Source organism: Pongo abelii, chromosome 10 (assembly GCF_028885655.2).
Source record: "Pongo abelii isolate AG06213 chromosome 10, NHGRI_mPonAbe1-v2.0_pri, whole genome shotgun sequence".
Lineage (NCBI taxonomy): Eukaryota > Metazoa > Chordata > Mammalia > Primates > Hominidae > Pongo > Pongo abelii.
Genome location: NC_071995.2, coordinates 84,349,928 through 84,375,716, shown reverse-complemented (window position 1 = coordinate 84,375,716; position 25,789 = coordinate 84,349,928). Strand labels below are relative to the sequence as shown.

The window sequence follows — 25,789 nt, the reverse complement described above, 5'->3', positions numbered from 1 at the left end:
TGTATTCCAAACACAAAAATGGCATGCTATGATTTCTGCCCTTGAGGTTACAGCATTGGGTAGATACTGGCATTCACACAAAGATTGCACTAAGATGGACTTAGTCCTCTAATTGTAGTCCCAAGAAGAGAGAGAGACCAATATTGCTATAGGGGTCACAGCCATTCCTGCAGAGGTGACAGTTAATCAAAGCATTGTCTAGGAAAATGGAATATATGTTCAAAGTCACTGAAGCATGAAAGCTCACATGAAATGTGTTTGGAAAATGGCAGGTAGTTCAGTGTAGTTGCAGGATAGAACTATTGGTGGGAGTAAAATATATGGCTAAGAAATGTATTTATTCAAACAATGAGAAAACCAATAAAGGAATCAGAAACAAGAGGGATCTGACCAGAATTCCCTTTTGGCAGCAGATTTTCATTCACTTACATAATTGGATAGAAATGTACTGAAAAGACCAAAATGGTAGATACTATGACAGCCCAGGAATTTGAGGATGCAGTGAGCCATGATTGTGCCAGTGCGCTCCAGCCTGAACCACAGAGCTAGACACTGTCTCTAAAAAAGAAAATAATTATAATTAGTAAAAGAGTTTACATAATTTTAGAAATACATTATTATGGAATCTGAAAATTTCAAAAATTTTGAGGTCTAAAGGATATAAAAGAAATTTTTTTAATAAAAATAATATAAGTTCAACTAGTTTGATATTAGCTTTAGAAAAAATTACTTTGATTTTAAAATCGAGGAAATACAGAAATATTTTCTCCAATATTAGGATGTTTACTTTCCTACTTAACTTTACATTTTTATTGTATCACTTTAAATAGATCATTCATTCATTAAAAAGTTAGGAAACAACAGATGCTGGAGAGGATGTGGAGAAATAGGAATGCTTTTACACTGTTGGGAGTGTAAATTAGTTCAACCATTGTGGAAGACAGTGTGGCCATTCCTCGAGGATCTAGAACTAGAAATACCATTTGATCCAGCGATCCTATTACTGGGTATATACCCAAAGGATTATAAATAATGCTACTATAAAGACACATGCACACATATGTTTATTGCGGCACACTATTCACAGTGGCAAAGACCTGGAACCAACCCAAATGTCCATCAATGATAGACTGGATTAAGAAAATGTGGCATGTATACACCGTGGAATACTATGCAGCCATAAAAAAGGATGAGTTCATGTGCTTTGCAGGGACATAGATGCAGCTGGAAACCATCATTCTGAGCAAACTACCACAAGAACAGAAAACCAAACACCGCATGTTCTCACTCATAGGTGGGAATTGAACAATGAGAACACGTGGACACAGGGCGGGGAATATCACACACTGGGGCCTGTCAGGGGGTGGAGGGCTGGAGGAGGGATAGCATTAGGACAAATGCCTAACGTACATGACAAGTTAATGGGTGCAGCAAACCAACATGGCACATGTATACATATGTAACAAACCTGCAGGTTGTGCACATGTACCCTAGAATGTAAAGTATAATTAAAAAATAAAAATAAATAGATCATTCATTTCACATACTGCATGCTTTTTAAGCTCAAATAATAGTTTTTTCAAACTGACATAAAATTTAGCTAATAATAGAGCTAACAAGTTAATGGCAAAATAAAGGCTTTAGTGAGTACAGAACGCATTAAAATTATCCAGAAGAATGCCTGGAATAATTTTGTTTTAACTTGTTGGAACTAGTGGTATAGTCAAGCCATTGAAGAGTAACAACTAGCAACTATTTTACTTAGCTAGAGAGTATCAATGAATGGCTACTTTTCTCTGAAAATGACTATCTGCTCCACTTGTGATTGCATAGCCTGGAAGCTGATGCCAAGGAGTCAGGCAAATGAACTGGATAACAGGGGAATGAAAAAAGAGCTGAGGCTGAAAGAGAGAATGAAGATGTGAAAAGATACTTGAATCATAAGTAAAGATCAAATGAAAACAAGATACTATTCTCCCTTTACCCTCACCCATTTTAGGATGGTAAAGATTTAAAAAGTTTGAAGCACCCAGCTGCCAGTTGAGTGTCAGAAAAAAAAAATCCTTATATGTTTGTGGTAATATTATATTAACATGAGTATTCGGTGTTGATCCTTTCCATACATGGAAATCACATGCTTTTCTGTGACAAAGAGTAAATAGACAAATCAATTAAAGACCAGGGATTAGATAATTCTTGTAGACAGGGATAGTGTTCTTTTGTCAGTCATTCTAAACTCCATCATCCTCAACATCACTTATATGATTTATGGTTTAGAGACTTTTGATATTAATGTATTTACTCATGTGGTTCTCCTTATCAGGAATGTCCTTTTGTTTCTTTTGTCTAATGTACAATTTCAACTCATATATTCTCTAGTCACTTAATATTTCACATTTGGCATTATTTTTACACATATATCTTATTCCCTCAAATAGACGGTTAACTCTCTGAAGCCCAGAAATTAATCTTAGGCATTTTAGTATCACTCAATTTCTAACACAGTGCTTTATGTAAATTTATGATTAGTAGCTGTAGTTTGAATAAATCATCACTCTTACCCCAAGCCTTGTTGAGGCTTATTATGTTAGAATGTGTTGGAAGCTACTGATAAAAATGAAAAATATGCAAATCTTTCAACAAAAACTTACTGAATATTTACTGCTTGTCAACAGTGTGCAAGACTCTGGGGATACAATTTTGCACAAAATAGAAAGGGTCTTATGTTCTAAAAGATCAGAAAGATGTTAAATAATCACACTCCTTAATATTTCATTAAAAATTGAAATAAGTTTGCTGAAGAAAAGAGAAACCGTTTCAAGGAGTTTTAAATTCTAGATTCTTTAGTGAAGGAAAATTCTCCTTTAAAACCAAGATGTTTTTTCTGATTATGCACTAAATACATTTCTCCAGAAATTATTTTCATCCAAATGAGAGACCCACACTTCACTCATGGTGGACCTATGAACTAGATAAACCTAATAGACAGAAACCCACTGTGTTTCTGGCTTTTGTTGTCATTGTTTTATTTTGTTTTTTTTAAGCTAATTTATTCATTATTTTTAATTATAAACAATGGATATATTTATCTTGCAAAACATGATGTTTTAAAATGTATATACATTGTGAAATGGCCACATTGAGCTAATTAACATATGCATTACTTCACATGCTTATCATTTTACAGTCTTAACAATTTTCAAGTATACAATATGCTGTTATTAACTATAGTCACTGTGTTGTACAGTACATCTCTTGAACTTATTTCTCCTATCTAACTGAAATTGTATAACCTTCAAAGAACATCTTTCTATCTCCACACCTCCATTCCTGCCCGTGGTAACTACTATCCTACTCTCCTTTACTTTTATGAGTTCAGCTTTTTTATAATAACTCCCACATGCTAGTGAGAACATGTGATATCTGTCTCTTTGTGCTTGGTTTAATTCACTTAGCACAATATCCTCTGGGTTCATCCATGATGTGGCAAATTACAGGATTCCCTTGTTTTTAAGACTGAATAGTTTTTCTTTATCCATTTATCTATTGCTGGACACTTGGGTTGACTCCATATCTTGGCTATTATGAAGAGTGCTGCAATAAACATGGGAGTGCAGGTATCGCTTTGACATACTGATTTCATTTCATTTGATTATATATCCAGTAGAGGGATGGCTAGATTATAAGGTAGTTCTTTTTTTTAATTTTTGATAAACTATCATACTGTTTTCCATAGCGGCCCTACTAATTTACATCCCCACCATCAGTGTACATGGTGTTCCCTTTTTCTCCATATCCTCCCCAACACTTATTTTTCACCTTTTTTTATAATAGCCATTCTAACAGGGGTCAGGTGATAACTCATCATGAATTTTACTTGCATTTCTCTGGTAATGAGTGAAGCTGAGCATTTTTTATGTCTATACCTGTTGGTCATTTTATGTTTTCTTTTGAGAAATGTTTATTCCTGTCCTTGGCCCATTTTTAATTGGGCCATTTGTTTTCTTGCTAATAGTTTGTTTGAGTTCCTTATACATATAGAATACTAATTTAGGAGATACATGGTTACAATTTTTTTGCCATTTTGCAGGCTATCTTTTTGCTTTATCCATTGTTTCTCTTGCTGTTTAGAGCTTTCTAATTTGATATAATCCCATTTGTCTATTTTTTGTTTTGGTTTTCTATGCTTTTGGGGTCTTAATCTCCCCCAAAAAGTCATTGTCCAGACCAATATTATAGAGATTGTGCCCTGTGTTTATGTCTTTGAAAGGGGGGTCTTAGAACACTTTCTCTGCTTGCTTTTCTGTGTTTGAATACTGCCCAGGGGATACTCAGCTCCAGTGTCATAGATGAGCCTACACAAAATTCTTAGTTCAGCTAAGGCAAGTCATGCCCAACCAAGGGACAGAACATCCTGCCTTTTAAGTTAGAAGTGTCCAAAAATTATTAATTTGTCTCTTAGTCACCTCATCTACACACACACACACAAAAAGACAAATACTCAGCTAATGGTTTTCCAATGTTCCAGTCACCAAAGCTTCTTGTATATATTTATGTTAAAAAAAAGTCATTGTGGCAAATCACCTCATTTAAAAGTCAGATTGAACACATGGGCATTCACATGTGTAGGCTGAGGCATATTGGCAAGGAATTGACACTCGTACTTCCCCAAAGATCTTCCGCTTTGCTTGGCTGACTCTGCAACTCCAATAAAGTGCAGCCAGACTCCAGTAAAAGAAATAAAGTGAACACTTTGCCTCCTAGTACCTTTGCTGCCGTTTGCATTTCACCACTCTGCTTATAGAGATGAAATCTATTACTCGGCAGGCACCGCTTGCACAGATGAAAGATAAATTTTTCTTCCAGATGGGACAGATCAGCAAGACTCATAAAATATTAATGATGAAAGCTCTGGGAATTATATATATCCCTGACCATAGGTTTCTCTTGACAGTGAAGAACTATCAGTTTAACCCATTTTTTTCTGTAAGATTCCCATCAAGAATTATATAAAGGGAAAATAATACATGATTTAAGATTCAGATGAGTATAGATTTGAGGGAAATGTTATCTTTCTGTCTTTCATTTTCTTTCATGTTTTGTGTTCCCAATCTGCAATACATTTTGCTGAGTGATGTAGTGTGGTCAGTTTAATTCTTGAAGCTGTTAATGTGCTCATGAAGGAAACTGCTTTTATGAGAATAATACAGGAAGTATGCATTTCTTATTATTTAATTGAACATACAATTTAGCAATACCAGACATTTATATGATTGAAATTGTTTATCTCAAAATTAGAAATTCATTGTATGTGTATTCAAAATATATATATTAATGTAGAATTTCACTTTCACTTGTCAGGTTTTGTTATGTTGAAAACTTTTCTATAACCATTACGAATCAACAATAATTTTTAGGTTACTATCTTTGTAGAAGGCTTGGTCACTTACCTTTCTTTTTCTTTAAGGAAAAAATTTTGGGCCCTCTTTTTGAGGCAGCAAATCAATTACCATTAATCTGAAATATTTTAAACGTATTTTCACTTTACACAGAAACAAAGTTTACATTATAAAATCTAAAAATGATAGAAATGTATAATTATCTTATGGCAACCTGATTCATTGTATTATATTACATATATTTAGGAACATATATTTAAGTATCTATGAGATATTTGAATATTAGAAATTTCTTGAAAATAATAAAATACTTCTATTAGCCAATTTATAGAAAATTCTATATGAAATATATCTCCAATTGTTTTAAAAACTCTGAAATATTTTATGCTAGCACAATTATTTGCAACATGACTCAAAATATTTTTCATCATGCTATAGAGTAATAGTACAAAAAACTAACCATTTTAACAATAATGCTTCAGAAAGGAGACAGTCACACAAAAATGGATCCAAAATCAACTAAATTATATCTATTATAATTCTATCTAATACTAATTAGATATATAGTACTATCTAATACTATGTATCTAATATAATTCTATTATTCACATTGAAGATACCACCTAATTTGTTAAATATTAATAATTAGAAAACTAAAATATTCTTTTTCATTCATACTCTTTTTCTACCTAAATAGAACACATTCTTATAATTATTTTGATTTGATAACAAAATATTTACAAAAATTAATATATAATTTAATTTAACCAGATGAAATTATCTTTGCTTAATTACTTTTTATTTAATTGAATATCTGGCTTAATATATATCTCTTCTCAGGTACATGGTATTTTTCATCAGTGTCTATGAGAAATTATCAGCCAAATATAAACTTCATAAATCACTAATGGGATTCTAAGGTCCTGTACCTACAGTGTGTTAAAGTTTCTAGTTGATGATAGCCATACAAAGATAAATAAGCAATTCCATTTTGTTCATCAGTCTTTCACAAAATTCATGAACTAGTTGTAAAAAACCAGATGCTGTTAAAATGTATCCTGAGTTATATTTAAAGGCACATCACTAGTAAGTAGAGTCAAAAGACCCATTACAAGACTTCTGGCCATGAACATTGTTATAATATTTTCAAAACCAATGCTGTTTTTCCTGGTTGCCTGATCATCTGATGATCACCTCTAATGTTTAGATTCTCTTCATTGATGTTTCAAATGTATAATATTGAAAACATAAACTCCATAAACCAAACACCTTGCTGTGACCAAATACACAATGCTTGCATGGGATTCAACCGATTGTTGCTACAGCCTTCTGAATAACAAATTTCTTGGGATCTATAGTTGGGTCTCTTTAAGTTCTGCTTTCTTTCTGCTCCATGCCAATGAATGAAATCTGGTTTTAGGTCCTAGCCTCTGTTCTGTGATATAACTAATTGGCTGTGAAGATAACTTCATGTTAAAAAAATGAGTTTATGTGACATGAGAATCCCAAAATACCTACTACTGTTTCAAACTGTCAGTCTCCAGTTGCAACTATTCTTGCTGTCTGTGGAAGCTACGGAAGAAGACAAAGAGGAAAGATGTGGAAATGCCAGTGGAGGTGTTGTTGACCACAGAAGCTGACCATGGCACATTTAAGTAGAGAGAGAAATACTGATGGAGATATCAGGAGAGCTGGAGGAATCTGTGCCTCAAGAGTATATAAATGTTCACAGTTGACTCTTGTCTGAAAGAATAATGTTTACATAACACCAAACTTTGAAAAACAGCATAATTGGTTCTACTCAGAGTTACTTAAATAGCCCAAAGTAGCACTGAGTTTTTAAAAATATAAATATATGTTTATGTATAGTGGTAAAAGACAATACAAAATAAGAATATATTTTCTCAAACTACCTTTGCTTAAAGAAAATACACATAATTTTAAAGGCATGTTATCTTTAGAGAATTTTATTCGCTTATTTATTGTTTTATACCTTCACAGTTTTCTTCTGAATACGCTTGTTAACACAGTCTGGCAGACATTCAACAGCAAACTGTGTTCCAGGCAATGAATTTATACTGTTGTAACAGGAACAATCTCTTGAATGTTGTAACCTTTTATATATGATGGAAAAATCAATAACATGGATAAATGTGTAACATACTAGCCTGTGCACCTTTTTGGTGAAGTGAAGTTCAGTGATACGAACTGAAGTACTTTCTTAAGGAAAATAACTTTATGCTTAAGTGGAATATTATAAAATATATTTATTTACTAACACAGACGTCAATAATAATATTAAAAGAGACTTATATGTGTGTATCTTTATATTGTGTTATATATAATTCAAATATTTAATTTGATACTTCAAATGAAAAATTTAACTTAATACAAAGGTATGTCTATTCTGTGATGTGCATACACAGATAAATTATGTTAAAATGTTTGGTCTATATTTTTCTGTCAATTTAGAAAGATTTTATAAATATGATCATAATGCAGTTAGATGGAAAATGGCAAGTTATTACAGAGAATACTTTTTATTTTACTTTTATCAGCAAGAAACCAGTGGGTTGTATTAGTAATATTAGACTTTCTTTTTTCCAGGGTATCAACGGTTTCTGTACAGCACAGATTATGACAGCGTCTTCCTTAAGGTGAGATTCTATGTCATTCATGGTAGTATTCTAAGGTACTACACTTTTTTTAATGTATTATCAAAAATATTTAATAAGTAAAATTGTCCTGGAGTAGCTAACATGCCTAAATTGAAAATATGTTCTCATCAATTTTATGTTATTTCTTCAATAGTGTTGTTTTCATGATAAACTCTAAGCAACATTTCTTGAACATTTCTGAGTACAAGCCATGTAACTTGATACTTTGATTAAAACTTGGAAATGTGTTAACCATATAAGAAAATCAAGTTAGAGAACAACAGCAAAACATTCTAATACAACTAATACAATTAAGGCATCTCTCAGAGAGTGCACACACTTGTGCAGGTACACACATACACACACAGGCACACACACAGAGAGGATATTAATTAATATTAGTAACTTTCTCCTAAAATACAAAAATATTAGAATCTTACAATTCTCATAAGCCCTCCAGATTGTTGTGTTAATGAGTAGTTTTGCTCTATCTTCTTTATTATTCCAGGAGTTAGCAATTTTTATTATTGTATTATAAGTTAATTATATGAGATTTACTCACACATTTACTACTTTTTCCCACCATTTCTTATCAGACTTTACACCTTATCTATCTGCTAAAAGTATATACTTTATCATTTCCTTTAGTAAAGAATTGTCAAGTTTTCTTTGTCTGAAAGTATTTTTATTTTACCCTTACTCATGAAAAATAATTTCCCCCATTGTGAATCTAGATGGTCAGTAATTTTGCTTGCACCACTGAATAGTTTATTATATTGCTTCCTGGATTCCATTTATTAATGAAAACTCAATTGTTTTCATTGTAAGAACTCAGACAGTTGTTACACCTGTTTGGGTAATTTGCATTTCTTCTTGCTGCTTTTAAACTCTTCTCTTAATCTTTAGTGATCTAAAACTGCTTGTGATGTGACTGGATATATTATGTATCCCACTTTAGATTTGTTAGCCTTCTTGAAACTGTCAATAGATGTTTCCAGCAATTCTGGAACTCCTCAGTCAGCATCTCCTTTAATGTAATATCTTCCATTTATTTATTTTCCATATCTCTTCCTTTTTTCACATCATTTCATTATTTATTACTTTGAATCTATATCCAGTTCACTGATTTTATCTGCATTGCTGATATATTTTCATTTAATCTTTTTTAATATTCTAATTTTTATTAGTATTTTTTCAAATATGACTTTAGGTTCATGAGTTACATGTGCAGGTCTGTTACATGGGTGAACTGTGTGTCACTGCTGTTTGGTATATGAATGATCACATTCACTCAGGTAGCAAGCATAGTACCCGATTTAGTAGTTTTTCAACCCTCACTCCCTCCCTCCCACACTCTCTGCTCTAGTAGTCCCTGGTGTCTGTTGCTAATATCTTTATGTCCGTGTGTGCTCAGTGTTTAGCCCCCACTTATAACTGAAAACACAGAGTATTTGGTTTTCTGTTCCTTTGTTAATTCATTTAGGATAATGGCCTCCAGCAGCATCCATGTTGCTGCAAAGGACGTGATTTTGTTCTTCTTTATGGTGACAGAGTATTCCATTTGTGTTAAGAAATTCTGTTTGAGTCTTTTAAAAATTTAGTCATCTTTTTTTTCTTGTTCTTATGTTCAATGCAAGTTTCTATTTTATTTGTGACTCTATTTATATTCTGCATTGTTCATGATCAGTTTCACTCATGGAATATTATTTTCCATGTGTGTGTTTTTGCTGTTGTTTTAACTATGATTGCACACACATAAAATGTTATTTATGAAAATTCTTTGAGGCAAGACTTGAAGTTCTACTGTTAAATTTTTTGCTCCTGCCAATCGCTAAGGGGCAATATCAACCCAAGACCAATTTTATACTAACTGCTTTGCTTTCGGTTTTTGAGCAAACAAATAGCATGAATTCATTCAGATCTCAGATCTTTAATAAGGATAAGTTCTTAGTTTTGGTTTTATTTTCTCCAGGCAGCACTCAGGAATGAATATTTCTTTTCAGACCCTTTTTCGCCGTGAGGTTTGTTTCTCATTTTATGAGGGAGAGCGTTTTTTATCATACTTTCCACTATGGGTGGGCCACAAGGTTTATCTCCTGCATTCTCTTCATCACGAAGCAGTCAAAATGTAATCTCAAACATTCTAAGGTTTGGTAGGAATTTTCACACAGGAAGCTGGCTTTAGTGATTACATCACCTCTCAGGGTTTCTGCTTTTATTATTATCTTAGTATTTGTAGAATTTTTTCTTTCTCGCAAAATGAAAGATTCTTATAATGTACGTACACGTGTGTGTATGTAATTTTATTGTAATTGTTTTTTCATCAGTAAGTTTACTCTGGTTAGATAGATTCAATATGCACGCTTGAAGCAGAAAAGTAAGTGTTTTTGATTTCTAAAGATGCTAATACTCGATTCTTAACATTTTGTGGACAGTCACGAAGAAAAAATTATAGTGATTTCTCTTTATAAACAACTGCTATGCCCAGAATAAAGAAATGTTGCAGAAAAAAAGTGCAGCAATTCCTAAACATTTTGCTTTCAGAAAATCAGTTTCTTGAGAATTATTAAGGACTCCAAAGGGCTTTGTTTTGGGGATTTTCATCTATTAATATTTGCTTTATTGTAAACTAAAATATAAATTTTAAAATATTTATTTTCTCTACCACTAAGAATAAACCGATTATCTGTAAGAGAAATAGTATATTTTTATGAAAAATAACTGCATTTTTTGAATGAAACAAAAATTAATGAGAAGTTTAGCAGTGCTTTGTATTTTCGCTAATCTCTTTCATGTATGATTTAATAGAAAACTCTATAGAAGACTGCTGGAGTGTCGTACCTGCTACTGTATCCACTCTATTTTGATATCAAACATCATGTAGCCTTTGAAAACCTTCACTGTGTATTGTGACAGAATGAGAATTAAGACAAATAATATCTTAGTATCATTGTGGAAATAGGTTTGATCTTGCAGTTGTTCTCGAAAGTTGCTTGGGATCCCCAGGAGACCCCAATTCACACTTTGAAAACTACTGACTTAATAGCTTACAACAGTTTGCCCCATGAGTCTATAGGTTGCGTGGGTAATTCTACTGAACCTGGTAATTCAATCTGGGCTGGACTTGACTCATCTTACACAGCTTACTAATGTGTTTCTAGTCAGCTATTGGGTTGTCTAAAGGCTGGCTGCTCTAGAATGATCTTGGCTAAAATGATTAGGACCTCACTCCATGTAAACTCTGTACCTCTACCAAAAATGCCTTGGTCTGCTTCCGTGGCAGTCAGGGAAGGGTTTCACAAGGGAGAGTTGAAGTATAAAATGACTCTTGAGTCCTAGGCTTAATATTGTAGGCTGTCAGTTCTACTGCATTCTTTTGGTGCAAACATATTAAAAAGTCAGCTTGAACTCATGAGTGGGGAACAGATTTCATTTCTTGATGGGAGAGGTTACAAAGTCATACCAGAAATGGGGTACATACAAAGCATGAACAATACAAGACATTGTGTCAATCAGTCTTCCACAGCATCTTATATTCTCAACACAGAAACAAGGTAAAGTTTTCTTTCCTCATCTTCAAATGATTTAACTCCATTGTGGATACTATAGAAATCTGCAGGGATATGTTAAGAAGTAATACTGCTGTCACCTAAAATTCATTAGTTTTGGCTCTACACTGCAAATGCTCAGGTAAAACCATAACCTTGGATATAACCAGGCCTTGAGAGACAGGATCACACTAATAACATACATGATAAATTGATACTGATGACAATATTAACATTACTAATTTTTTAATTCACAATAAAAATTATAAATATTACTTGAGATGGAATTTTGTGTGGAAATAATCAGCAAAATCTCTCATTATAGTCAAGTAACACCAAGCATGTTATGAATATGCTGTCATTAATTCACTTTTACAGAGACAAGAAATGAACAAAATACGTGTTTGAGCACATTTCCTCCTTACACATAGACAAATATAGAAATCAGATTGTTGTTGTTCTCTGATTATCAAAATAGACAGTAGGAGATCAGATAAGTAAAAATTTAATAACATCAAGCTAAGAAAGCTGTATTTAGTGATAAAAATTTGGGGGTTTTGTTTTTGTGTTTTCTTTTTCTAACAGAATGGAAAATGCTTAAAGCATTTCTCTCCACCTCAAAGATAATCACACATTAAGAGGAGAAATACCAAAATTGTATAGCTTGGCTCCCTTTCCTCTGGATCAGATGTTACATGTTCCTCAAATGTCTAGAGTCATGCAAGTAATGTAAATGAGTGACATAGTTCAGCAGTAAAATGTGAAGTACTTGTGGAGAGAGAGGAGTGTAGGCAACTAGGATAAGCCTTCCTGATATAAATAGTATTAGCTTTTACTTAGGTCCAGCCAATCGCTGCAATGTAGGAATGAAGATCCATTATTACTATATATTTTGATTTTAAAAACAAAAGAAGGTTGTCTCAGTAAGATGCCTGACCAGACACACCCAGGAGGAACATCTGCCACCAAGTGACTGAGACATAGGGAAAACTGGTGCACTATGAGCAGATCTTCAGAGGGAAGGCATTGAGGGTGGACAGAAGGAGGACACAGACCCTGGGCTGAAGGAGGAGGAGGCTAGGAACACTGAACGGGACTACCATGCACCACAACTTATTCCTGGCCCCCAACAACTCTTGGGGAAGGGGTGGATTGAACATGTGAGGAGCAACCTGCCCTCACCATGAACCTCTGGAATCCTGGCAACCTGAGATACCACCACACCCATGGACACTTGAGCTGGCAGGGAAAGCTGTGTAGAGAGTTGATAGGAGCAGGACTCTGTCCTGTGCTGAACTCAGGGGGTATGGTGTGGGAACGTCTGCGGTAAAACATAGCTAGGTCTGTTCCAGGGCCCCAACCTGGCAGAGCCCACTTGCAGCACAGTGATGGATAGACAACTAAGGTGCTTCCCAGGGGCCCACATCATAGCTCCTTCAACAGCTGACTGTGCCTGACCATCAGAGAGCTCCAGCAGATCGGCCCCTGCTAAGACATACCAGCTCACTTGCCCCTTCCCCTGACCACAGCCTCCCCCATGCTGCTTTGCCAGCATTCACTTGCCCACTGTCACTCACCCCACTGTCCTTCCAGCGTGCACACATGCGAGTGGACCTTGCCTCCCCTCCTCTGCCAGAATATGTGTGTGCATGCATCCCCTCACACTACTGCCCACAGAGCAAACATGTGCACAGAAGCTGGCAGCCACAAACCCACCAGCATCCCAGCCCAACCAATGAACATGTAACCCATCATGCTGACACTGCTGCTGGCCTGTGCAAACAAACATGAATTCTTTCATCACCACTCAGACAAAGCACTTTGGCTGGCACCATCCATGGGATTGTTACAGACTGCAGTCTGGAAACAGCTCAGCCTCTCCAGAACCACAGATTCCTAAACTTGAGGGGCCAGAGAACAAAGCTGGGAGCCTGGGATCATTCCCTCAAAGTTAGAGCACACAGCTCAAGAATGCTGAACTGAACCTAAGGCCCCTAAAATCTTCCAGAAAGAAATCCAGTCAACTGAAACCACCATAGACCACAATCAAACCCTTAAGGGCAACGAAGAAGATAAAAGCAACAAAACCCTTTCAAAGGATAGCAACTTCTAAGATTGAAGGAACATCAGCCCGCACAGATGAGAAAAAACCAGAGCAAGAACTCTGGTAACTCAAAAAACTAAAGTGTCCTCTCACCTCAAAATGACCCACACTGGTTCCCCAGCAATGGTTCTTAAGGCTGAAATGGCTGAAATGACAGAAGTAGAATTCAGATCATGGACAGGAAAGAAGATTCAGGAGAAAGTCAAAACCCAATTCAAGTATTCTAAGAGATGCAAAAATGTAAAGAGACCAAATTTATTGACTCATTGACATCCCTGAAAGAGAGGGAGAGAAAGCAAACAACTTGAAAACCATATTGGAGGATGTGATGGTCAATATTGTCAACTTGATTTGAATGAAGGATGTAAAGTATTGTTCCTGTGTGTGTCTGTGAGGGTGATGCCAAAGGAGATTAATATTTGAGTCAGTGGACAGGAAAAGGCAGACCCATTCTCAATCTGGGTGGGCACAATCTAATCAGCTGCCAGTGTGGCTAGAATAAAAGCAGGCAGAAGAATGTGGAAGGACTAGACTGGCTGAGTCTTCTGACCTCCTTCTTTTACCTCTGCTGGATGCTTCCTGCCCTTGAACATTGGACTCCAAGTTCTTCAGCTTTTAGACTCTTGGGCCTACACCAGTGGTTTGCCAGGGGCTATCAGGCCTTCGATCACAGACTGAAGGCTTCACTGTTGGTTTTCCTACTTTTGAGGTTTTGGACTTGGACTGACTTGCTCCTCAGCTTGCAGACGACCTATTGTGGGACTTCACCTTGTGATTGTGTAAGTCAAAACTCCTTAATAAACTCACTTTTATATACACATCTATCATATTAGTCCTGTCTCTCTAGGGAACCCTGACTAATACAGATGATATCACCCATGAAAATTTCCTCAACTTCACTAGAGAGAACACAATATTCAAATTCAGAAAATGCAGAGAACCTTTGTGAGATACTACATAAGATGACCATCCCCAAGACTCACAGTCATCAGCTTCTCTAAGATTGAAATGAAAGAAAAAAGGTTAAATGCAGCTAGAGAGAAGGTCACTTGCAATGGGAACACCATCAGGCTACCAGCAGACTTTTTGACAGAAACTCTATAAGCCAGAAAATATTGGGGGCCTATATTCAGCAATCTTTTTTTTTTTTTTTGAGACGGAGTCTCGCTCTGTTGCCCAGGCTGGAGTGCAGTGGCATGATCTCACCTCACTGCAAGCTCTGCCTTCTGGGTTCACACCATTCTCCTTCCTCAGCCTCCCAAGTAGCTGGGACTACAGGTACCTGCCACCATGCCCAGCTAATTTTTTGTATTTTTTTTAGTAGAGATGGGGTTTCACTGTGTTAGCCAGGATGGTCTCGATCTCCTGACCCTGTGATCTGCCCACCTCAAGCTCCCATTCAGCATTCTTAATGAAATTCCAACAAAGAATTTTGTGTCTAGCCAAACTAATCTTCATAAGCAAAGGACACGTAAGATTCTTTTCAGACAAGCAAATGCTATGAGAATTCCTTGCATCAGACCTGTCGTACAAGAGGTCCTGAAGGTAGTGCCAAATATGGATAGGAAAGACTGCGACTAGATACAACAAAAACACATTTAACTACAGAAACCATTGACACTATAAAGCAACTACACAAACAAGTTTGCATAAAAACGAGCTAACAACACAATGACAGGATCAAATCCACACATATCAGTATTAACCTTGAATGTAACCAGGCTAAAGGCCTGAATTAAAAGGCACAAAGTGGCAGGTTGGATAAAGAAGCAAGACCCAATGATATGCTGTCTTCAAGAAACTCATCTCACATACAATGTCATCCATAGGCTTAAAGTTAATGGATGGAGAAAAATCTGCCAAGGAAATGGAAAACAAAAAAGCAGGCATTGCTATTCTAATTCCAGACAAAACAGACTTTAAACCAACAAAGTTCAAAAAAGACAAAGAAGTGTATTACATAATGGTAGAGGAATCAATTCAACAAGAAGACCTAATAATCCTGAATATATATACACCCAACACAGGCACACTCAGATTCATAAAGCAAGTGCTTTGAGACCTATGAAGAGGGTGAGATAGCCACACAATAACAGTGGGAGGTTTCAACACCCCACTGAGCACATTAGGGAGATCATCGGAACAGAAAACTAATGAAGATATTCAGGATCTGAACTCAACTGAATGGACCTAATAGACACCTACAGAACTCTGCACCCAAAAACAACAGAATATACATTCTTTTCACGTGCACATGGTGTATACTCTGAAATTGACTGCACAATTGTCCATAAAACAATTCTCAGGAAAATCTAAAAAAGCAAAATCACACTAACCACAGAATCAGACCACAGCACTATAAGAATTTAAGTCAATACTAAGAAAATAACTCAAAACCATGTAATTACATGGAAATTAAACAACCTAATCCTGAAGGACTTGTGGGTAAACAATGAGATTAAGGCAGAAATCAATAAATTCTTTGAAACTTATGAGAACAAAGATACAACATACCAGAATCTCTGGGACAAAGCAAAAGTAATGTTAAGAGGGAAAATTATGGTGCTAAACAGCCACATCAAAAGTTAGAAAGATTTAAAATTAATAACATAACATCAGACCTAGGGGAACTGCAGAAACTTCAAAGCTAGGAGAAGACAAAAAATAACCAAAATCAGAACTGAAGGAATTGGGGACACACAAACCATAAAAAAAATCAACAAAATTAGGAATTTGTTTTTTGAGAGAATAAATAAGATGGACAGACAAGTAGCTACACTAATAAAAAAGAAAGACGATCCAAATAAACACAATCAGAAATGGTAAATGGGACATTACCACTGAGCTAACAGAAAGAAAAAAAAATGGGCAAGATGGCTGAATAAGAAAAGCTCCGGTCTGCAGCAACCAGCCAGATTAACGCAGAAGGCGGGTGATGTCAGCATTTCCAACTAAGGTACTCAATTCATCTCACTGGGACTGGTTGGACAGGGGGTGCAGCCCAATGAGGGTGAGTTGAAGCAGGGTGGGGCATTGCCTCACCTGGGTAGCACAAGGGGTCGGGAAACTCCCTCTCCTAGCCAAGGGAAGCCATTAGGACTGTACCATGCACTCTGGCCCAGACACTGTGCTTTCCCATGGTGTTCGCAACCCACAGACCAGGAGATTCACTCCAGTGCCCACACCACCAGGACCCTCAGTTTCCAGCACAAAACTCGGCAGCAGTTTGGGCGGACACTGAGCTAGCTGCAGGAGTTTTTTTTTTTTTTTTTTTTTTTTTTTTTTTTTTTTCATACCCCAGTGGTGCCCAGAATGCCAGTGAGACAGAATCATTCACTCCCCTGGAAAGGGGGCTGAAGCCAGGGAGCCAAGTGGTCTGGCTTGGTGGGTCCCATGCCATGGAGCCCAGCAAGCTAAGATCCACTGGCTTGAAATTCTCGCTGCTAGCACAGCAGTCTGAACTCTACCTGGGACACTCAAGCTTGGTGGTGAGAGGGGCTTCCACCATTGCTGAGGCTTAAGTAGGCGGTTTTACACTCACTCTGCAAACACAGCCATGGGGAAGTTCGAACTGGGCAGAGCCCACTGCAACTCAGCAAGGCCACTGCAGCCAGACTGCCTCTCCAGATTCACTCCTCTCTGGGCAGGGCATCTCTGAAAAAAAGGCAGCAGCCCCAGTCAGGGACTTACAGATAAAAGCCCCACCTCCCTGGAACAGAGCACCTGGGGGAAGAGGCGACTGGGGGCACAGCTTCAGCAGACTTAAACTTCCCTGCCTGGCAGCTCCAAAGAGAGCAGCAGATCTCCCAGCACAGTGTTTGAGCTCTGATAAGGGATACACTGCCTCCTTAAGTGGGTCCCTGACTCCTGTGAATCCTGACTGGGAGATTCTTCCCAGTAGGGGCCAACAGACACCTCATACAGGAGAGCTCTGTAATGGGCTGGCATCTGGCAGGTGCCCCTCTGGGACAAAGCTTCTAGAGGAAGGAACAGGCAGCAATCTTGGTTGTTCTGCAGCGTCTGCTGGTGGTACCCAGGTAAACAGGGTCTGTAGTGGACTTCCAGCAAACTCCAGCAGATCTGCAGCAGAAGGGCCTGACTGTTAGAAGGAAAACTAACAAACAGAAAGGAATAGTATCAACATCAACAAAAAGGACATCCACTCAGAGAACCCAACTGAAGGTCACTGACTTCAAAGATCAAAGGTAGATAAATCCACAAACAAAGCAAAAAACCAGTGCAAAAATGCTGAAAATTCCAAAAACCAGAACCCCTCTTTTCCTTCAAAGGATCACAATTCCTTGCTAGCAAGGGAACAAAACTGGATGGAGAATGAGTTTGACAAATTAACAGAAGAAGGCTTCAGAAGGTGAGTAATAACAAACTCCTCTGAGCTAAAGGAGCATGTTCTAACCAACTGCAAGGAAGCTAAGAGCCTTGAAAAAAGGTTAGATGAATTGTTAACTAGAATAACCAGTTTAGAGAAGAACATAAAAGACCTGATGGAGCTGAAAAACACAGCACAAGAACTTCATGAAGCATACAAAAGTATCAATAGCCGAATCCATCAAGTGGAAGAAAAGATATCAGAGATCGAAGGTCAACTCAATGAAATAAAGTGAGAAGACAAGATTAGAGAAAAAAGAGTAAAAAGAAATGAACAAAGCCTCCAAGAAATATAGGACTATGTGAAAAGACCAAATCTACATTTGATTGGTGTACCTGAAAGTGATGGTGAGAATGGAACCAAGTTGGAAAACACTCTTCAGGATATTATCCAGGAGAACTTCCCCAACCTAACAAGGCAGGCCAAAATTCAAATTCAGGAAATACAGAGAACATCACAAAGATACTCCTCGAAAAGAGCAACCGCAAGAAACATAATCGTCAGATTCACCAAGGTTGAAATGAAGGAAAAAAATATTAAGGGCAGCCAGAGAGAAAGGTCGGGTTACCCACAAAGGGAAGCCCATCAGACTAACAGTGAAACCCTACAAGACAGAAGAGAGCGGGGCCAATATTCAACATTCTTAAAGAAAAGAATGTTCAACCCAGAATTTTATATCCACCCAAACTAAGCTTCATAAGCGAAGGAGAAAAAAAACCTTTTACAGACAAGCAAATCCTGAGAGATTTTCTCATCACCAGGCCTGCCTTACAAGAGCTCCTGAAAGAAGCATTAAACATGGAAAGGATCAACTGGTACCAGCCACTGCAAAAACATGCCAAATTGTAAAGACCATCAACACTATGAAGAAACTGCATCAACTAACGGGCAAAATAACCAGCTAGCATCATAAAGGCAGGATCAAACTCACATAACAATATTAACCTTAAATGTAAATGGGCTAAATGCCACAATTAATAGACAAAGACTTGCAAATTGGATAGAGTCAAGACCCATCGGTGTGCTGTATTCAGGAGACCCATCTCACATGCAAAGACACATATAAGCTCAAAATAGAGGGATGGAGGAATATTTACAAAGCAAATGGAAAGAAAAAAAAGCAAGGGTTGAAACAACAAAGATCAAAAGAGACAAAGAAGGGCATTACATAATGGTAAAGGGATCAATGCAACAAGAAGAGCTAACTATCCTAAATATATATGCACCCAATACAGGAGCACACAGATTCATGAAACAAGTTCTTAGAGACCTACAAAGAGACTTAGTGTTGGGAAAAAGCTAAGTGTTGGGAAAAAAGCTGAGGCAGGGCTCGTGTGTCTGATATAATGTCGAGGGCTCAGGGCATAAACCCCTAGTGGCCTCTGGAATGAGTCTAGACTTGATGGCTCCTTGCTTCTAGCTTAAACTAGAAGAACATGCTCCCCATTATCTCAAGTAGCAGAATATGTCCCATATGCTTCAAAGGAAATGCTAAACCATCATACCTGTAGATCATGCACTTGCCCTTTCAACCCCCACATTCTCACCACCTATTTCTTTGTTTGATCACCAATAAAAAGTGTGGGCTTCCAGAGCTCTGGGCCTTCGCAGCCTCCATACTAGCGTTGGCCCCATGGACCCACTTTCTCTCTCAAACTGTCATTTCCCATTCCTTTGACTCCACCGGACTTCGTCACCCCCATGACCTGGTGTTGGGTCTGATCACCCCAACACTTAGACTCCCACACAATAATAGTGGGAGACTTTAACATGCCACTGACAATATTAGACAGATCAACAATACAGAAAATTAACAAGGATATCCAGGACTTGAAATCCTCTCTGGACCAAGCAGATCTGATATACATCGAAAGAACTCTCCACCCCACATCAATAGAGTATACATTCTTCTCAGCACCACATTCCACATATTCTAAAATTGACCAAATAATTGGAAGTAAAATACTCCTCAGCAAATGCAAAAGAATGGAAATAATAACAAACAGTCTCTCAGACCACAGTGCAATCAAATAAGAACTCAGGATTAAGAAACTCACTCAAAACTGCACAACTACATGGAAACTGAACAACCTGCTCCTGAATGACTACTGTGTAAATAATGAAATGAAGGCAGAAATAAAGATGTTCTTTGAAATCAGTGAGAACAAAGACAAAACATACCAGAATCTCTGGGACACATTTAAAGCAGTGTGTAGAGGGAAATTTATAGCAGCAAATGCCCACAAGAGAAAGCAGGAAATACCTAAAATTGATACCCTAATATCACATTTAAAAGTACCAGAGAAGCAGGAGCAAACAAATTCAAAAGCTAGTGGAAGGCAAAAAGTAACTAAGATTAGAGCAGAACTGAAGGAGATAGAAACACGAAAAACTCTTCAAAAAATCAATGAATCCAGGAGCTGGATTTTTGAAAAGATCAACAAAATCAATAGACTGCCAGCCAGACTAATAAAGAAGAAAAGAGAGAAGAATCAAATAGATGCAATAAAAAATGATCAAGGGGATGTCACCACTGATCTCACAGAAATACAAACTACCATTAGAAAATACTTTAAACACTTCTACACAAATAAAGTAGAAAATCTAGAAGAAATGGATAAGTTCCTGGACACATACACCCTCCCAATACTAAACCAGGAAGAAGTTGAATCCCTGAATAGACCAATAACAAGTTCTGAAATTGAGGGGTAATAGCCTACCAACCAAAAAAAGCCCAGGACCAGACCGATTCACAGGCAAATTCTACCAGAGGTACAAAGAGGAGCTGGTATCATACCTTCTGAAACTATTCCAAACAACAGAGAAAGAGGGACATCTCCCTAACTCATTTTATGAGGCCAGGGTCATCCTAATTCCAAAACCTGGCAGAGACACAACAAATAAAGACAATTTCAGGCCAATATCCCTAATGAACATTGATGCGAAAATCAATAAAATACTGGAAACCGAATCCAGCAGCACATCAAAAAGCTTATCCACCAAAGTCAAGTTGGCTTCATGCTGGGGTTGCAAAGCTGTTTCAAAATACTCAAATCAATAAATGTAATCCATCACATAAACAGAACCAATGACAAAAACCACAAGATTATCTCAATAGATGAGGAAAGGCCTTCATCAAAACTCAACAGTCCTTCATGCTGAAAAGTCTCAATAAACTAGGTATTGATGGAATGTATCTCAAAATAATAAGAGTTATTTATGACAAACACTCAGCCAATATCATACTGAATGGGCAAAAACTGGAAGCATTCCTTTTGAAAACCAGCACAAGACACAGACGCCCTCTCTCACCACTCCTATTCAACATAATATTGGAAGTTCTGGCCAGGGCAATCAGGCAAGAGAAAGAAATAAAGGCTATTCAATTAAGAAAAGAGGAAGTCAAAGTGTCTCTGTTTGCAGATGACATGATTTTATATTTAGAAAACCCCATCGTCTCAGCCCAAAATCTCATTAAGCTGATAAGCAACTTCAGCAAAGTCTCAGGATACAAAATCAATGTGCAAAAATTACAAGCATACCTATACACCAATAACAGACAGAGAGCCAAATCATGAGTGAACTCCCATTCACAATTGCTTCAAAGAAAATAAAATACTTAGGAATACAACTTAAAAGGGATGTGAAGAACCTCTTCAAGGAGAACTACAAACCACTGCTCAAGGAAATCAGAGATGACACAAACAAATGGAAAAACATTCCATGCTCATGGAGAGGAAGAATCAATTTCGTGAAAATGGCCATACTGCTTAAAGTAATTTATAGATTCAATGCTATCCCCAGCAAGCTACCATTGACTTTCATCGCGGAATTGGAAAAAACTACTTTAAATTTCATATAGAACCAAAAAGGAGTCTGCATATCCAAGACAATCCTAAGCCAAAAGAACAAAGCTGGAGGCATCATGCTACCTGACTTCAAACTATAATACAAGGCTACAGTAATAAAAACAGCATGGTACTGCCACCAAGAAGATATATAGACCAATGGAAGAGAACAGAGGCCTTAGAAATAACATCACACATCTACAACCATCTTATCTTTGACAAACCTGACAAAAACAAGCAATGGGGAAAGGATTCCCTATTTAATAAATGGTGTTGGGAAAACTGGCTAGCCATATGCAGAAAGCTGAAATGGGGTCCCCTCCTTACACCTTATATAAAAATTAACCCAAGATGGACTAAAGACTTAAATATAAGACTTAAAACAATAAAAACCCTAGAAGACAACCTAGGCAATACCATTCAGGACATTTGCATGGGCAAAAACTTCATGACTAAAACACCAAAAGAAATGGCCACAAAAGCCAAAACTGACAAATGGGATCTAATGAAACTAAAGAGCTTCTGCACAGCAAAAGAAACTATCATCATAGAATGGGAGAAAATGTTTGCAATCTATTCATCTGAAAAAGGGCTAATATCCAGAATCTAGAAATAACTTCAACAAATTTACAAGAAAAAAACAACCCCATCAAAAAGTGCACAAAGGATATGAACAGACACTTTTCAAAAGAAGACATTTATGCAGCCAACAAACATATGAAAAAAAGTTCATCATCAGTGGTCATTAGAGAAATGCAAAGCAAAACCACTGAGATGCCAAGATGCTGTTTCATGCTAATAAGAATGGTGATCATTAAAAAGTTAGGAAACAACAGATGCTGGAGAGGTTGTGGAGAAATAGAAATGCTTTTACACTGCTGGTAGGAGTGTAAATTAGTTCAACCATTGTGGAAGAGACGGTGGCAATTTATCAAGGATCTAGAACTAGAAATACTATATGACCCAGCAATCCCATTACTGGGTACATACCCAAAGGGTTAGAAATCATTGTACTATAAAGACACAAGCACACGTATGTTTATTGTGGCACTGTTCGCAATAGCAAAGACTTGGAACCAACTCAAATGCCCATCAGTGATAAACTAGATAAGAAAATGTGTCACATATACACCATGGAATACTATGCAGCCATAAAAAAGGATGAGTTCATGTTCTTTGCAGGTACATGGATGAAGCTGGAAACCATCATTCTCAGCAAAATAGCACAAGAACAGAAAACCATACACTGCATGTTCTCACACATAAGTGGGAGTTGAACAATGAGAACACATGGACACAGGGAGGGGAACATCACACACCAGGGCCTGTTGGGGTGTCAGGGGCTAGGGTAGGGATAGCATTAGGAGAAATACCTAATATAGATGACAGGTTGATGAGTGCAGCAAACCCCTATGGCACATGTATACCTATGCAATGAACCTGCACTTTCTGCACATGTACTCCAGAATTTAAAGTATAATAAAAAAAATTTAAAAACAACAACAACAAAAAACCCTCATAGACTACTATGCACATTTCTATGCACACAAGGTAGAAAATCTGGAAAAAATAATCGGTCAATTCTGAGAGATATAACCTCCCAAATTGAACCCGAAAGAAAATGAATCCCTGGAGACCAATGACTTCCAATATAGGATCAGTAATAAAAAGCCTATAAATCAGAAAAAGCCCATGACTAGATGGATTCACAGTCAAATTCTACCAATGTATAAAGAAGAGTGGGTACTATTCCTTCTGAAACTCTTCCAAAAATTTGAAGAGAAGGACAGTTCCTTCCTAACTCATTCTAGGAGGCTAGCATCATCCTGATACTGAAACCTGGCAGAGACACAACGAAAACAGAAAACTTCATGCCAATATGCTTGGTAGACACAGATGCGAAAATCCACATCAAAATACTAGCAAACTGAATCCAGCAGCACGTCTAAAGCTACTCCACCATTATCAATCAGGATTCATCCCTGGGATGCAAGGCTGGTTCAACATATGCAAATCAATAAATGTGATTTGTCAGATAAACAGAACTAAAACCAAAAACACATGATCATCTCATCAGATACAGAAAAAAGCATTCAATAAAATTCAGTATCCCTTCATATTAAAAACCTTCAACAAACTACGTATTGGAGGGATATATTAAAAAAATAAGAGCCATCAAAAAGTAAAATAAAAGCCCACAGCCAACATCATAATGAAAGAGCAAGAGCTGGAAGCTTTTGGGAACTGGAACAAGAAAAGTATACCCTCTTTCACCACTCCCATTCAACATGGTACTGGAAGTCTTAGCCAGAGTAATCAGGCAAAAGAAATAAAAGGCATAGTAATTGAAACAGAGGAAGTCAAACTATCCATTTTTGCAGAGAATATGATTTTATACCTAGAAAACCCCATAGTCTCTTTCCCAAAGCTCTTTGATCTGATAAACAACTTCAGCAAAGTTTCAGGATACAAAACAAATGTACCAAAATCAGTAGCATTTCCATACAACATCCAAGCTGAGAGCCAAATCACGAATGCAATCCCGTTTACAATAGCCATAAAAAGAAAAAAAAAACCTAGAAATACAGCTAACTAGGGAGGTGAAAGACTTCCACAGTGAGAGATAAAATACTGCTCTAAGAAATCAAAGACAATATAAACAAATGAAAAAACATTCCATGCTCATTATTAGAAAGAATCAATATTTTAAAATAGCCATACTGCCCAAAGCAATCTAAAGATTCAACTATTAAACTACAAATGGCATTCTTTACAAAACTAAGGGGAAAAAACTATCCGAAAAGTCATATGAAATAAAAAAGAGCTTGAATAGCCAAGGCAAGCCTAAGCAAAAAGAACAACGGAGGAGGCATCACATTACCCAACTTGAAACTATACTACAGGGATACAGCAACCAAAACAGCATGGTTCTGGTACAAAAACAGACACATAGACCAAGGAACAGAATAGAGATCACAGAAATAATGCTGCACAGCTAAAACCATCTGACCTTGAACAAAGTCTACAAAAACAAGCTATGGAGAAAGGACTCCCTATTCAACAAATGGTACTGGGATAACTAGCTAGCCATATGTCAAAAACTAAATATAGACACCTTCCTTACACCATATACAAAAATCAACTCAAGATGATTTAAAGACTTAAATGTTAAACCTGAAATGATATAAACTATAGAAGATAATCTAGGAAATACCATTCTGGACATAGGACCTGGCAAAGATTTCATGACAAAGATGCTAAAAATAATTGCAACAAAAACAAAAATTGACAAATGGGACCTAATTAAACTGAAAAGCTTCTCCACAGTGAAAGAAACTATCAACAGAGTTAAACAAACAACCAAAAAATGGTAGAAAATATTTGCATACTATGCCTCTAGCAAAAGTCTAATATCCAGAATATATAAGGAATTTAAACAAATTAATAAGCAAAATCAAACAACCCCATTATGTAGTGGGCAAAGGACACACACAGACACTTTTCAAAAGAAGACATACACATGGCCAACAAACATATGAAAAAATGCTCAACATTACTAATAATTAGAGAAATGCAAATCAACCTCACAATGAGATACCAACTCACACCAGTCGTAATCGCTATTTTTTTTTATTATTATACTTTAAGTTTTAGGGTACATGTGCACAATGTGTGGGTTAGTTACATACGTATACATGTGCCATGCTGGTGTGCTGCACCCATTAACTCATCATTTAGCATTAGGTATATCTCCTAAAGCTATCCCTCCCCCCTCCCCCCACCCCACAACAGTCCCCAGAGTGTGATGTTCTCCTTCCTGTGTCCATGTGTTCTCATTGTTCAGTT

At 36.9% G+C, this 25,789-nt stretch overlaps 1 protein-coding gene across 3 annotated transcripts in view; it reads left to right on the top strand.

Annotated features, from left to right (window-relative positions):
- MGAT4C (MGAT4 family member C) overlaps positions 1-25,789 on the top strand; it is a 480,138-nt gene that overhangs the window by 391,991 nt on the left and 62,358 nt on the right. For all 3 annotated transcript variants that reach the window (XM_009248077.3, XM_054527461.2, XM_054527462.2), the window contains one exon: positions 8,007-8,056. The gene's annotated coding sequence lies outside the window, so the exon portion shown is untranslated. The remainder of the gene's footprint in view (positions 1-8,006; positions 8,057-25,789) is intronic.